Source organism: Bactrocera neohumeralis, chromosome 3 (genome assembly GCF_024586455.1).
Source record: "Bactrocera neohumeralis isolate Rockhampton chromosome 3, APGP_CSIRO_Bneo_wtdbg2-racon-allhic-juicebox.fasta_v2, whole genome shotgun sequence".
NCBI lineage: Eukaryota > Metazoa > Arthropoda > Insecta > Diptera > Tephritidae > Bactrocera > Bactrocera neohumeralis.
The window spans coordinates 70,925,381-70,942,262 of NC_065920.1; the positions used below are offsets into that span (position 1 = coordinate 70,925,381).

Genomic DNA, 16,882 nt, shown 5'->3' on the forward strand with positions numbered 1-16,882 from the left:
TTTTTTATTTTTTAATTTTTTTATTTTAATTTTTTTTTTTTATTTTCTTCTTTTTTTTTTTGCTTTAATTTTTTTAATTTTTTTATTTTATTGTTTTCGATTTTTTTTTTAATTTTTATTAATTAATTAATTTTTAAATTTTTTTTAATTTTTTAATTTTGTTTTTATAATTTTTTTAATGTCCATCAAATTTTTCTCTTTTTTCGCATTTTATTTGCATTGCTTCGCTACCTTCGGCGCCAGCTTTCTCATTTCTCACATTTTTCGCTTTAAATCATTTGTCGGCTTCCTCGCATTGCATGAGAAAATTCACAATTATTCGCTTAAATTCTCGACGTAATCGTTTATATTTAGCTTTAGTTTTTACACGTGTAAATTGGCCTGTAATGTGTGCCATTTAATTGTGCTGATTTATTTGATTATTGAAAATTGGCTGAAAACAAATTGATCTCACGATCATATAAACCTTTTTATATGTTTACATTTCGCTCAAAATTTTATGAATCACTCGGTCAGTGGGGGTTAAAAATGGAAAAAATGGCTGTTTGTGGGATTTACAAACCACATGTTGGGTTGTGTAGCCGGGTTTCCGGGAAAGTTATGATATGAAAAACATTTCTCAAAAATTTAGATGTGTAAATATTTATACAAAAAAGTTCTCATGTTGTATGTTATAGTAATAAGTTCGCATATAAATCAAAAATTTAAAACTAATAGCATACTTTTTCAATTAAATTCATTTTTTTTCTTTAAAATTAACTTGAAAATTTACCATTTTCTTTCGAAATAATTATTCATTCACCTTCAATAAATTGGCGGTTATAAATTTTGGTCTGGCTCCTTAACAAATGTGTTTCATATGTTCATAATATTTGTACTGTTTCATAAGTTCATAAATTTTACAGTATAACCATTTGTACACAAAGCCGTTTCATAAGTTCATAATTTTTTTTTTTCAAATATTGTGCTATCTCTCTCACTCCTACGCCTGATTCTATTTACTTCTTAACAAGTTACTGTTAAGCTGACGTTCCCTTAAAATCGCTCCACTTACTTCAATTTCATGTGACAGCTGTCAGATTTGACACCGTAAGCAATTTATTTAACTTAGGTGCATTAATATTGCGCTCATATTTATAGCAATTAAATATCATGAGCGCGTGTATCAATAAAACACGATTGAATTGGCAGACATGCAACACAATGTCAGGGACAATTAAATATGGCAGAGCAATAACAATAATAATTTGAAGCAATAAAACAATAAATGGCAATAAAAGCTGGAATTTATCTAAAAAAAAAACTCTGATTGATAAGTAAATGAAACTGCTTGGCGACTAGACTTGCAGGAGGTGGAATGAAAGTATTTATTTTTATAGAGAACTGTATAATATATAAGAAAAAACACTTCAAAATATGTTAAAAATTAAAAATGATATCAATAAATATTTACTGAATGAAAGGCGATTTCAGAGGATGAACAGTAAAGACATTTAAAATGTATGAAATCGATCAAATGGCTAGCAAAGTGGGATTAGGTTCAAAATTAGCTGAAAAAAGTCTTTGTATGGAAAACATTTTTATTTGACAAGATATCTTCATTGTATGGCAATCTACGAAAAATTTTGCAGATAGGACCCCTACAGTATTTTCCAAGAGAACTGACCGATCACAAGTATCTTTTTTATTTAACGATATCTTTGTAAAATTTAGTATGAATTTCTGTTAAAATAATAGCTACAAGCTCCAAAGAAATTTTGCCGACTCGATGCTTATAGCATATAGCTGCCATATAAACTGACCGATCAAAAGCTAGTCTTTGTATGAAAAACTTTTTTAATTGACACGGTATCTTCACGAAATTTGGTGTACGTTATTTTCCAAAGCAAGCCTATAATATCCGAATAAATTTTTCAGATCGGACCTTTATGGCATATAGCTGCCATACAAACTGACCAATCGAAAGCAAGTTTTTGTATGGAAAACTTTTTTATTTGACAAGACATCTTTGTAATATTTGGTATGAATTTATGGTAATGGCATAGCTACAAGCTCCAAAGAAATTTCGCATATCGGACCACTATAGCATATAACTGTCATACAAATTGATCGCTAGAAATCATGTCTTTGTATGAAAAAATTTTTTATTTGATAAGATATCCTCACGAAATTTGGCATACATTATTGTTAGAAGCAACTATTCAAATTCCGGACATATTGTTCAGATCGGACCACTATAGCATATAGCTGTAGTACAAACTGACCAATAAAAAACAAAATATAGCTTTTTTATACCCAATTTATGCTTAAGAAATGCACCCGTTAACAATATTCTAGCTTCGTTACCGGAGATAGCGTTTTTCTTATTTTTGTAAATTTTTCTAATATTTTCCGATCAATAAATTCAAAATTTAGCTGACTTTTGCTTACATTTGACTGATAATCACTATTTATACCTTTCATACAAAACTTTTTTCAACGAAAATCTCCAAACGACTTACCGTTACCAGCATGCCAAACCAAAAAAGGCTTTCCACAACGCATCATTAATAATTTGCGTTGCCAGCTCTGCAGTTTTCTACCGAATTAGCGTAATTACATTAACCCCTACTTGACTCAGTGCGGCATGCGGGGCGTATGAGTAATTAATGTAAGCACATTTTTCTGTACTTACTAAGTTTATTTAATAAGCGTTATGCGCTGTTGCTTCCCCTCAAACCGTATCACAACAGCGTTTTTCTGCGAGTGGCAAACTTATAATAATTAAAAGCCGGCAATTCAGCTTTTCAATCATTTCAACTCAGCTGAGTACACTTTTGCGCTCTTATGCTTTCAACTTTGCTGCCATCGCTGAAATTATTTAATTTATTAACATTCGCTTGTGCTGTTCGCCCTCTCTACTCCACTCGCTACTACTTCATTGATTCTTTCAGTTTGCCTCCACTACACCCCTCTTGTCTGTGTTGCTACGGCAAACCAATCACTCAAACTTTTTGCTTTGCATGCAATCTTTTAACGGTGAAAATGTAAAAAAATGCGCGAGTTGTTCAAATTCATTGGCGCCCTGTTGACTCGCTCACTAACTGCAAGCACCGCCCGCTCGGCTGGCAATGCAGCGACAAGTAAATGCACAGTCGGCGGTCCTTTCAATGCCAAAGGACATGCAAAATGCGCGCTGGGAAATGACAGAGAGTCAGTCTTTGGCAGTTTTTTGTGCTGAATTTTTTTGCATATTTGTTATTTTTATTATTTTCACTATTTGTTTTCATTGTTTATTCTCTTGTATGGTTATTTAAATAGCGCAAACATATTTATTTATTCATTTTATGATGCCAGCAGCCGTTTGAAGGCTTGATGACACATTTTTTGTTGTTGTGCTGGTATTTGTTTACCATCGGCATTTGTTCAGTTTCTTTCGTATATTTTTCTGTTGGATTATTGATATCATGTAGTAACTTGAATTTATTGTTTAAGATATATTTTCATACCTTGATCAGGGTTCATTCAGTCTGTCATGTAGTTGGTAACAAAAAAAAAACATCTGAAATTTCTTTTCTCCTCAAACTGCTGCTCACTTGTCGTAATCAACGTTATCGGACCACTATTACTTATGGCTGCCATACAAACTGACCAATCCATTTAAAGTTTTTGTATAGAAAACATGCTTATTTGACATGATATCAGCACGAAATTCGGCATAGAATATTTCGCGAAGCAATGCTACAATTTCCAAACACATTTTTCAGATTGAGCCACTACAACATATAGCTGCCGTACAAACTTATCGTTGAAATCCAAGTCTTTGTATGGAAAACTCATACATTTTACAAGATAACTTGACGAGATTTAACATGGATTATTACGTTAAGCAATTCTACAATCTCGCCAAAAATTGTTCACATCGGACCACTATAGCATATAGCTGTCATACAAATTGACCTATCAAAATGAAGCTCTTGTATGGAAAACTTTTTTATTTGAAAAGATTTCTTCACGAAATTTAGCTCGAATTATTATCTAATCCAATGGTTTAATCTCCAGAGAAGTTGTTCAGATCGAATCGCTATAGCATATAGCTGCTGTACAAACTGACCGATCGAAATCAGATTCTTGTATGGAAAACTTTTTTATTTGATAAGCTATTCTCACGAAATTTAGCATATATTATTTTTGCAGACATGGCTACCATATCCGAAGAAATTATTCAGATCAGAGTGCTATAGCATATGGCTGCCATACAAACTGATCGTTGAAAATCAGGTACTTGTATGGAAAACTTTTTGATTTGACAAAATATTTTCACAAAATTTGGCACAGATTAATTTCGAAGACATGGATACCATCACCGAACGTATTGTTCAGATCGGATCACTTTAGCATATGGCTGACATACAAACTGACAGTTCTAAATCAAGATAAATATTGTTTATGCTTTAAAAAATACACCTGCCAGTTTTTAATATTATAATTTGATTTTTTTTTCATATATAAGATATTTTTTATTATATTTATATTTTTTTTCCTTTATTTTTTTTGATTAATTTTTATTTTTTTTTTATTTATTTATTTTTTTATTTTTAATTTTTTTCTTATTTGTTATTTTCTACTCGCTTCATATTACTACTATCCAGCTGTTAAATCGATTTTAAGTATACAAACATTAAGCTTGTATACAAGGCACTTATTTGCACTACAATAAATCATTTGTTATTACTCATATCATATCGGCCAACACAATATTTATAGCGAAATGGCTCCCCCGCCTGTGCTACACTGCAAATTAATTGAACAAACACCGACGCTTTTAGCCAACAAATGCTTTTAAAGTGCATAAGCACTTATAAACATACATACATATATATATACATGGGTACATAGATATATGTATAAAAACAAATTACATAAATATATGGACATACATATGTATATGATCATACGTACAGGTGTGACATTTTATTTGTTATTATTATTATTTTTCTTTATTTTTTTTCTGTAATTTCTTTTGTTACTTTTTGTTCCCAATCACACAATTGACATTCGGTTTAAATTCCCCGTCAGTTCCAACGAAAAGCTCATTGATTGCACATAGCAACCTATACATAATATGTATATAAGTATGTCTATATCGTTTATATGCTAAGCCGCAGCGGCCTTCTATCGAGTGCGTCAACGTACTCGGTGCAAACAAATAAAATATCCACTGGATATATGCTTGCAAGCACACACATGAGTAATAATCGCACTACATACATGCAATATTTACTTCTAACCTGACAAACAAAGCAAATGTGCGTGTGTGCGCCGCTTATCGTCAAGTGAGTTGTAATCATAATGTGAACGCCTGTTTTCCAGCTAAAACTAAAATGAACTTGAACTGTTTTCTCGCTCAAGTTTATGGCCATGTTTTGGTGCGCAAATACATATATAAACATAAGTACATAATCGTATCATAGGTGTACACAGATAGTTATGCTTTACGGCAGTGAAAATTTAGTGCCATGCCGGGCGACAGGGCGTATGAGTGATAAGCGCTGATAAGCAGATGCCTCGACTTGAGACTCACTTATGTTGTTTAAGTGGAAAGATGTGCTCAGTTAGTTAAATATTACAGCTATACATATGTATATAGAAGCACTATAAACATAATATGTAAGCATAACATACATAAATATGTATATACATATACATAAGTACAACACTTCACTTAAGTGGTCATAGCTACTTGCGAATCAGGAAAACCGCATTTTTGAGTGAATTCTGTTTGAAAAATAGGTTTGTATAATAAATAAACAACAACAATACACATACATATATAGAATTTAATGTATCTTTATAATCGGTGATTTATTCTGGAAACTTTTGGGTTCCCTTTGATCTCTTGGCCGATCTCCAGGAGGGGCTCCGAAAAAAGTTGTCCGGCGAAAAAATGATTTTTCTAAAATGATATTTTTCCAAAATAAAATTATCTAAAATGTACTTAAATTCAAAATAAGATGTATTATTACTATATATGAATCCAAGTAATGATCGAAGTACTATTTTTGATGTAATTTTTCATATTTGAAGCCTCCCGGAAAAAAAAAATTTGCAATTCCTATATTTAAAAGGGTCATGTAAAATTATCAAGTCGGAATCGATCTTTAGTAGTCGAAGTCGATTAAGAATCGATTCTTGACATTCGAAAAATCGATTATTTTACGAGAAAACTCGATTTTCGACTAGAATCGGAATCGAGTTTACCATCCCTACTGGCAGTCACCGCGTGCACATATAATAACCTCCGAACAATAACCACCACGAAAAAAATGATTTTTTTCCATGTAATTTATGTGGAAAACAGAAAATTTGAAAGAGGCACGTCTTAATATTAATATTAAGAGCTCATCTTTTGAGTGACTTTGTTTTACACATTTCGAAAGTTTTGAGCCTGTTTTTCAGTTGAAAAAAAAAGCTTGCCTCAAAATGGCACACCCTAGTATGTATATTCAATATACTATATAAGCAAAAAAATATAGTTTTTTGAAATTTACGAGTGGATATAACCTCTTAAAGGGTATTCTGGTCTAAAGGTCTTAAATAAAAAAGTATTTCAAAAGTTTTCAATTATCTAAAATAAAAAAATGTTCTTCAAAATTTTTAAAATTTCTAAATTAAAAAAAAAATATTTGTAAAAATTTTCAAAATTCTTAAATACAAAACAAAAATTTTAAAATTTCTGATAATTTTTCAAATTTCTAAAATAAAAAAAATACTTTTCACAAATTTTCAAATTTCTAAATAATTTCTTGTATTTAATTTTTCAAATTTGTAAAAAAAAAAAAACAAAATATTTTTTAAAAATGTTTTAAATTTATAAAATATAAAATTTGTTTTTCAAAACTTTTCAAATTTCTAAAATAAAAAAAATTATTTTTCAAAATTTCTAAATAAAAAAAAAATTTATCAAAATTTTTCAGATTTTCTAAAATAAAAAAAATTCAAAATTTTTCAAATTTCTAAAAAAAACAATTTTAAAATTTTTTCAAAATTTAAATCATTTTCGGAGAACCTTTTCAAAACGATAAAAAATGGATGGTAAAAATATTAATTGCCTTATTTTTACAACGCTTCAAAAATTACCTAAAATTCTTGCCTTTAGACTTGAACGCCCCCCTAAACGCGCAGTAATCTCGATTTTCAGCGCATTAACCATAACTTGTTGTTTTTTAATTTTTTTTTTTCAATTTAATCTCGCCTGTAGCTTGCAGTTAATATCAATAAATATGCACACATTTCCATCATAAAACCGTCATTACTTGCACGCTTTGTTATTGTTGTTTATGTAACAATGTCATAAGCGCTATCTTAACGCCCAGTGGCCTTTGTGCCGCGTATCGAAGTTCTATAAATCGTATTTAAATACTCGCTTCATGTGTTTTGCAAAGCAAAATTTTATCAGTTTGCACTCTAACAAGTATCTCTCTGTACACAAGCGCTCATAAATACACCTATCATTCGGAATCGAAGCAGTTTTAATCGCTGTTGTCGCGTGCGATAAGCGAAATGCCTCGCGCTAACAGTTTACTTATATTACAATTAATTATTTTATTTATTGTTTTTGTTGTTTCTTCTCTTCATTTGCTTGCTTCATATTTATTGCCACACTTTAGTACTTGTGTTTATGTTTAGTCTGTTCGCCTAAGCCACACAAGTGAGTGACAGTGATAACGCGCTCCCTCGCTCGCTGATAAGATTGCGTTGGCGTACGATTTGTTATTGTTGTATTTTTGTTTGCAGCAGCGTTCACTTTATGAAGTTGTTACGCTAATCTCTTTCATTTTATTTTTATTCTCGAGATAGTGAGCAAAAAGTGCGAGCTATGTGTAGTATTAACTAATCATTAACATTATCTTTGGTGCTTAGTGCTTGAAAATCGCTTTTTACGGAAAATATCAGTTTGTAATTAAAGATAGTATGCATATATGTATGTAAATATATGCATGTTTGTATATAATATACATAAATGTATATTCAATCTTTTTTGTACATTTGTGTACCAACTATTTTAATATAGATTCCAACCTAGCTTAATATTATTTAGAGCCAGTTTTTTAATTTGATGTATTATTCTATTTCTTTTCAGGTAAGCAAAAATCGAAGCACTTATACTCATAAAGTAATACAAGAAAGTTTAATAATTGGTAAGATTAAAACTTAAGCACTGAATTTTAAAAATTTTTTTATGATCAAATTTGACCCGGACTGACTAAGATTACTTTGTCAAATAATTAAAGAAATGTAGATTTATGTATATATTTTTTAATTTTCATCAATTAAAAAAACAAAAATTTTATTAGTTGTTTCTATCCTCTGATCAAATTTGACCCGGAGTGCCAATAAATGCATTTTAAAGTAAGAAAATAATGTTTCATCAGTTAAAGAAACCAAACATTTTTTATTAGTAGGTCGAATTTGACCCGGACTGCTAAAAAATACATTTTCAAATATTTTTATACAAATCTCTATTATCGCCATGAAAATTGGCTCCTGAGCCAAAACCAGCCTGCTGACAATTAATCCAATTTTCTGTATTCAGCAAATTTTGGTTTTTTTTAATTTTCGACTAATTTTTGGAGCGACATTCTCGCTAAATTGTTGGGCAGTTTCGACGCTATATTCTTAAATTGTCTCCCCACCTCATCATGAAGCGTTTGTAGAATGAAGGATTCTCAGATACTTGAAGCACATTTTTTGCGGTCTCTGCTCGACGACATTTTTGCAAAGGTTACAAGTCAATGAGTATAACATTGACACGTTTCGTACTTGAAACATTAACCAAAATGTGTTAAGTAGATCCCTAGGGGATGTAGAGATCTTCTGCTACGATTTTCAAGCACTATTGCTTTGACATTTTCGATATCACCGTCATTAAAAGTGGTTAATCGAGCTCGAGACTAAAATTGGCAAAATCCCACCATAACGGTTCAAGCTTTTACATTACCAATTTGAAGACTTCAGTGCGCTTGGCTGACTTTTCGCCAAAAGTATCGGTCTATCTCTGAGAAATGTTATTGAAATCCGATCGAAATGTTTCTTGAAATGGGCTGAATCGGGTCTATACTTTCTTATACCTAATAGAAAGGTTTTCGAACTTCCAATTGAATTTATGCAACATACATATATCGGCCAATAAGGGAACTTTCTGAATACAATTAAGTTGACGTGGGCATACTTGCTTTTTTAAACTTTACTCCCTATATATTGATGGTATCTATGTGAGGTATCTTAAGGAAAGTCAAAGAGTATCTTTGTAGTTGAAATGGGATGGAAACTAGCCATTGACCTCATATAACTTAGAAACCTTTCTACCTAAAGATATTGAAGGTACTTCCTGCAAGTTCCGAAAGAATAAAATGTTCGGTTACAACTTAGCCCTTCTTTACTTGTCTATACGAGTAATATTACTGTTTTCTGACAACATAATGCCTCTTATCACTCAATTTAGCCCCTTCGTACAATTTCCAAATTTGCACTCACTTATCATAATCAAGTGTTGTTCCGTTCTAGTAAAACTTCACCATAAAGCCACACATACTTCGATCAATATATACAAAACTATATTTATAGCCTTGTATTCGCCCTAATTTCTACACTATCTCTTTTATTTTCACTACATCAGATAACATTTAATACACTTTTATGCGAATTTCCTTTGTTTTTATTTTACACATATTTTTTGTATATTTTTTTGCGCTTACGTGCCTTTGTGCTTTTCCGCTTAGTGTCTTTATCGCTTTTATTGGTAATTTTTTTCGCTTCGTACTTTTTTCTTAGTTCTTTTTTTGTTTTTGTTTTTATTTTTCTTTGTTGTTTTTTTGTTTTTATTGTTTTTTTTTTTTAGATTTTCTTTTATTGTTTTTGCTTCGATTTTGCCCTGTTCGATTATCGGCCGCCTTTGCTTGCCTATCTGCCTGCTAGTTTCGCCAATGTTCGCTCATTCCGTTAACCATATCGACACACAACGGACGGATCGGTTTGCCATTTCGCCTGCAAACAGCTGCTTTTTCGATATTTACACGAGTGTGCATTCTAAATATTATTGTGTTCTGTTGGCTAGCGCTGACGCTCGTGCTCGTGCGGCTGGCTCGCGCTTGTGGCGCAAACAAGTTGAGTTGTGCGAAAAGCAATAAAAACGCCGTAAAACAAATAGATTTTGTTAATTTTAATGTCGCCGACTTTTTCGTGCTAATTTGCTGCAGCTTTTTATTGCATTTGCATGTTCGGTGTGTAAAAAGTAGCTGCAACTGTGTGCATTTCTCGTTTAATGAAGTCATTAAAAGTTGAAAACGTCAGCAAAGTGCAAAACAATTGTCTAAAATTAATGACTATTCTGTGCGCGGGTGTAAATTTTAGCAGTTTCCTAGCAGTAATATTTTTGCCATAACTAGTTCAATTTACTAAAATAAAATTATTTTAAAATAAAAATAAAGCTGACGTGTTAGTATTTCAATCAGCTGAAGTGATATATTTGCTTAAAAAAGCAATTGTGTGCAAAACAAATAATAAAACCAAAAAGATTATAAAATTTACGATCCAGATAATGTACATCACGTTTTAGATAAGGTTAAATTGAATAATAATGAGTGTTCAGTAAACTTCTTAGAAAAAATTCTAAAAGAAAAAGTCTTCAGTTACTCGAACACTACATACTAAAAAATACTTGAATATTAACGGAAAAAATTTTCGAAAGCAAGTAATAAATATAAAAGTTAATTTTGTGCAGTGTGAGTTCAGTTAGACAGCTCCATTAGTACAACATTGCATTTAAATTCAAGAAAAAATCGGTGAGTGGAAAATAATATTGTGAAATATTTTATAAAAATTCTAGGCAGATATAATTTAAGTATTCTTGTCTCAAGTGCGCGAAAAGAATTTAATTTAACCGCAGTACACGATTTCCAACCTGCTTAATGTTGTCTAATAATAACATTTTAACGAGCCAAATATGGAGTTTAACTTTAGTGTTAAGCTGTTTAGTCGTAGAAACCGAGATCCATATCGACGTCTTTCTCAGATTCCGACTCCGCCTTTTTGGCTTCAAAATAATTTTTTTCTTATTGTTACTACTTATTGTGAAGAATTTTCTAATTAAGTTAATTAAGAGCATGCCTGAAAAGCTTTTGAGGCAATTGTTAATTGAACCACTGATGCGTTGAATCCAATCATTTAAGCTTACTTCAAGAAGTGCTGAGTAAACAATTTGCTATTTGTCATATTTAAGGACATTTCTGAAAAACATTTAACGCAATTAAGTCTTAAATTTAGTTAATTAGGTACGGAAGTCAATTAATTAAGCTTACGCAGTTAACATACGAGAGGTTATAGAAGTAACTGATAGACTCAGTTAAGGACATGTCGTAAAGTAAATTAAAGTAATTAAGTGTTATCGTTATTAACAGAAGTTGATGGAACAATATAAAAGATTAATTTTCATCGATCTACTGAAGTCAATTTAGTATAAAAAGGACAAACGAAAACAAACAAGTGGCTGACTGACTCAATTAAGGACATGTCGTAAAGTTATTTAAAGCAAATAAGTATTAATTTAGAAATTTAGGCGTGGATACCGATCAATAAAGCTAACACAATTAGTAAACGACAGTTGTTAGAGCACATACGTTACTAACTGACTAAATTAAGAACATGTCTGAAAAGTATTTAAGCAATTAAGTGTTACTGAGATGTTGAAACCAGTCAATTACGCTAACGTAATTAGTATTCGAAAAGTAATTGAGAAAACAAATTGTTAATCACAAAAATTAAGTTTCCGTCTGAAAAGTGGTGTTTGTGGCAGTAATGTGCTAATTAAGTCATAGAAGTGCTGAGCGCACTAAATTCAGCAGTACAATTAGTATTCGTGAAGTTATGAGTAAATAATTAACTTAATTAAGCTCCAAGCTAAAAATTCTTTGAGACAATTATATGTTAAATTGAGTCAATGACATGTTGAACAGACTTAATTAAGCTCACACATTTAATATATGACAGATGATAACGCAAATAGTTTATTAATTGACACAATTGAGGTTATGTCTGAAAAGCCTTTAATGCAATTAAGTGTTAATTGAGTAACTAAGGTGTCCAACATGCTGAATTAAACTTATACAATTCGCTAACGACAGTTTATAGTACCAACAATTTTTTAATTGACTAAATTAAATGCATACATATCCGAAAAGTATTTGAGGTAGTTAAGTGTTCATAATAGTGTAAAGAATTTGAATTTCCTAATTAAGTTCCTGTCTGTTAAGCCTTTGATGGAAATAACTCTAAATTTGGGTATATTATTATTGTGCTAAATACACCTAATAAAGCTTTTGAATTAAGTTTCCGATAGATGATAGAACAAATTATTCTTAATTGATTAATTTTGGGCTATAAGGTGTTAATTGAGTCACTGAAGGATTGAACGCACTCAATTTAGACATACAATTAAATTTCGAGAGGTTATTGAGCCAACAATTTAATGTTTCCAAATAAGTCTTAAACTGAGCAACTGAACTGTTGAACAAACTTAATTAAGCTCACAAAATTAGTTCTTAACGGTTCTAAAAATACGAATTTTTTTTTTTTTGAAGTGTACATTAAGAAAACAACTTTTTTATAATATTCTAAACCTTTTCTATTTTCTTACCTCTGCTTTTCAAGCAGATACTAGCTCTATTACAGCTACTATTTTTGTACCAAAATGTTTCAACTTTTTCCAAATTAATTCAAATTGTTTGACAATTAGGTACTAATTGCCACTTAATTAATAAAAATTCATGCTGTTTATTCTACAAATTTTTCTAATTGACCAAATTAAGAAAACTTAAACAAAATTTCTAATTGGATAAACTAAGAAAATTTGTAAATAATTTATAAATCTTAAATTAGAAAAAAAAAACGTTTTTCAACTGCATTAAAATGTTTTGACAAATAGGTACTAATTTCCACTTAATTAACAAGAATTCATATTTTTTAATCTAAAAATGTTTCTAAGCGCCACTTAATTAATAAAAATTCATACTTTTTAGTCTAAAAATTTTTTCACATGACCAAGTTAAAAAAATTGTAAACAAAATTTCTAATTGACTAAATTAAACAAACAAGTTTTCAAATTTACTGAATTCAGATAATTTAAAAAAAAATTACTAATTGCCTAAACTAAACAAATTAAAAAATTCTAATTGAATAAATTAAGCAATATTAAATAGTTTTTAATTTGACTCAATTAAGAAAACTTTTAAATAATTTAGAAATCTTAAATTTTCTTTAAAATAAATTTTCGCAACACTATTTTTAATCACGTTAAGTTTTTTCTGCTCTCCATAATAGCAAGCTTCCCAGCTGAATTTTGAATTTTTTTTTAATAGCGTTAGAGGAATGATTTCTTATTTTCATTCTCGTTTTAAGATATTTTTTTCATACTATTTAATACTGTTTTGCATAGGAAATATCGGAATGGGTTGTTTTGTAAAATAATTAAAAAAAGAAAATCAAAAAATCAATTTTATCTATATTATAAGGAAAGATTTCTGGCAACGGAGTTTATTAAAATGCCTTTAAATTGAGAGAATTTGCAGTCATAAAAAATAATTTTAGACCCCAAAAATTTATTTAATATTTGAAAGGCTATCAAAATCAAATTCAGCTTGTTTTATGCTTGCAGTCACCATATCAATTGATAATTGGCCTAATTGGCTAGACCTTCGATCGTATTGAAAAATATTGGCATCCTTGATCTAAAAAGCGTTCTAAACAATTTCGAAAAAATTTGCAAAATTTTAAATTTTTAAAAATGACTGTGACACTGACCCAAAATAGCTTCAGAAACAGCAAAAAATTGCTCAATGATTTTCATATATATTTTCTGCAAAGCAAAGTATTTCGCACATTCCATTCGTTTCAAGGCCAATTTGCGCATTTTAGTAAAAAAAAAAACTCAAAGGGCTCTCCACAATTTGCTTAAAAAATTCATTACATTACTTTGGCTGCTTTTTAGACTGCTTCGACAGCCACTGAATCGCATAAAGGATAGCTGCTTAGTAACATTAGTCTGTATGTATAACAGTATGAACCATTTGTTATGCACTATGTTTCGCTTTATATGTACATCATTTCCCTTTATATTTATGTATGTGTATTTCTCAAGTCCCTTGTTTTACTTTCACGCTGTTTGCCAATGCAAAAGTGAATTATTTTCATTTCCGTTTTTATCGCTACCCCACATTCCAAATTTAAGCACTCGCAATTATTTTTACGAGCACAATTGCTCAATAAAAAAAAAGCCTCAAATTGAAATGGCAAATTCGAAATGTATTTTTTATGTAAACATTGCATGACATATATACCTACATATATATATATACATATATCAATGCTGAGAGCTATTTTGAGCGTTATATTTCAATTTGACTGTGAAGTTTGTGCACAAAAGGATGTGTTTATTTATTTTAGAAGAGAAAAGAAGAGAAGTAATTTCAGTTGTTAAAAAGATATTTGATATAAAGAAGAAGAAGTATCAGATTTCTTAGTACCTAAGGGGGAGTGAGGCCAGGCACAATTACTCAAGGGGTACAGTTTGATTAACTGTAGACGGTCTAAGTCCTTAGGTTAGCTGTGAATACCCAATAAGCATTCCTGACCAAAGGCTCGGCTTAAGAGACCTGAAACATCCCAGGAAACTCCGGTGAAGATATGCGTAGATGCTTATCCTCTATGGACTGCCCCGACGGAAGACCTACCCGGGAGCAAGAGATAACAGAGCGATCCGGGACACTGTAAGATAACCGTTATACAAAACTCCACAATTGCTAAGCTTAGCCGGAATCAAAGGTGGTGGATAGTAAATGACCTGCTGCCTCCGGCAAAAAGCACAGTACAATCTTCTTCTTCTTAATTGGCGTAGACACCGCTTACGCGATTATTGCCGAGTTAACAACAGCGCGCCAGTGGTTTCTTCTTTTCGCTACGTGGCTCCAATTGGATATTCCAAGCGTAGCCAGGTCCTTCTCCACTTGGTCCTTCCAACGCAGTGAAGGTCTTCCTCTTCCTCTGCTTCCCCCGGCGGGTACTGCGTCGAATACTTTCAGAGCTGGAGTGTTTTCATCCATCCGGACAACATGACCTAGCCAGCGTAGCCGCTGTCCCTTTTACCCAGCTCGCTTTGATAATTGTGAAGAAAACTGTTCCAATAACCAACGCACAGTACTGATGCCAAACTAAAAAAAACAACGAAGTAGGGCCACGACTTTAACAAATAATTTGGAAACATTGAGCTTTGGTCGACGTCTAATGGCGTTCGGTTACCTCAGCATTCAAGAATGACATCTTTTAGAAATGGCTTTCAGGATTTCGATGCTATGGAGCCTACTGTTCCATAAGAAGAAACATAAAAGCTGTGTTCGAATCGATTTGTAACAGATAAAAGAGAAGTAAGAGAAAAAATTCCTGAAGAGATAATGGATAAAGATCTTGCTAAAGATCCGTTTTTCTGTTCAACTCAACAACTCAACAGACTTCTTTTTTTGTTTAGAAAGCTCTAGTAGAACCAGTCCCTCAGTTTTTGAGATATCGGTCTGAAATTTTGCATGAATTCTTTTCTCAGCAAGGAGTTATTTATTTGTCGGAATCACAGATATCGGACCACTATAGAATATGGCTGCCATACAAACTGATCGCCCAAAATCATGACCACTTGAAGTTAGGTCGTTGTATGGAAAGCTCTAAAGATATTTTCACGAAATTCGGCATAGATTATTATCTAAGGTATTGCTACCATCTCACAAGAAATTGCTCAGTTCGAACCACTATAGCACATAGCTACCATACAAACTGAACGATCAAAACCAAGTCCTTGTATGGACAACATTTCTATTTGTCGAGTTATCTTCACAAAATTTGACATGGATTATTGTCCAAAGCAACGGTCCAACCTCAGAATATATTAATTCAATCGGACGACCATTGCATATAGCTGCCATACAAACAGGCCAATCAAAATCAAGTCCTTGTATGGAAAACTCATTTATTTGACAAGACTTCTTCACGAAATTTGACACAAATAATAATCTAAGGCAACACTATAATCTCCCAATATTTTATTTAGATCGGACCCCTATAGCATATAGCTATCATACAATCTGACCACTCAAAGTCAAGTGGTTGTATGGAAACTTGTTTAGTTGCCAAGATATCTTCATGAAATTTTGCGAAGATCCTTATCCAGAGCATCGCTTAAAGCTGCGAAAAAATTGTTCAGATCGGACTACTATACATAGCATATATAATTGTTGTCATACAAACGAAAAGATCAAAATCAAGTTCTTGTAAGAAAAACTTTTTTCTTTGTGAAGGCTTCTTATAGCTCGGTACAACCCAAGTTAAATGATTTTCTTGTTTATAATAGCTAAGCTTTGATTTTTTTTTATCTTTATCTCTGATGTTTGATAAAAGTTCTCTAACGTAAGCTTTAGAACTTTTTTTTAGGCTCTGCTATTGCTTTATGAGATTTTGCTCTATAAGAAAACTCTGTAGGTTAAGACTTTATATAATATATAGATTACAGTCTCGGCTCAAATGTAACAAAAAGCCTTTCAACTGTCCTCTAAAATCATCAAAATACATTTTATAAGTATTCCATGTACCCAGCGCCACCTAACGGCTCGACCGTCGAATATTACTTTCTTTCCAAGTTGAGAGAACTATTTTAAAGAAACGTGTTGATTACAGCACAAGCAATTCCCACCACTTCACCTCTTTCTAACCCGATCTACCATCTTGTTGAAGCAGTAGACAGCTCTTAAAACTTTTTAAACACTTTTAATGAGTTTGAGCGAAGTTTATAGGTACACTACACACA

The 16,882-nt window shown here is 31.5% G+C and overlaps 1 protein-coding gene across 8 annotated transcripts in view; it reads left to right on the top strand.

The window, feature by feature from the left end:
* The window catches only part of LOC126753023 (protein FAM102B), a 195,577-nt gene that overhangs the window by 96,301 nt on the left and 82,394 nt on the right, over window positions 1–16,882 (top strand). Inside the window, exon 1 of one of the 8 annotated variants that reach the window (XM_050464116.1) lies at window positions 9,978–10,823. The exons of the other annotated variants lie outside the window; for them this stretch is intronic. The gene's annotated coding sequence lies outside the window, so the exon portion shown is untranslated. Of the gene's footprint in view, window positions 1–9,977; window positions 10,824–16,882 lie in introns of those variants that run through there. 8 annotated transcript variants of the gene reach the window in all.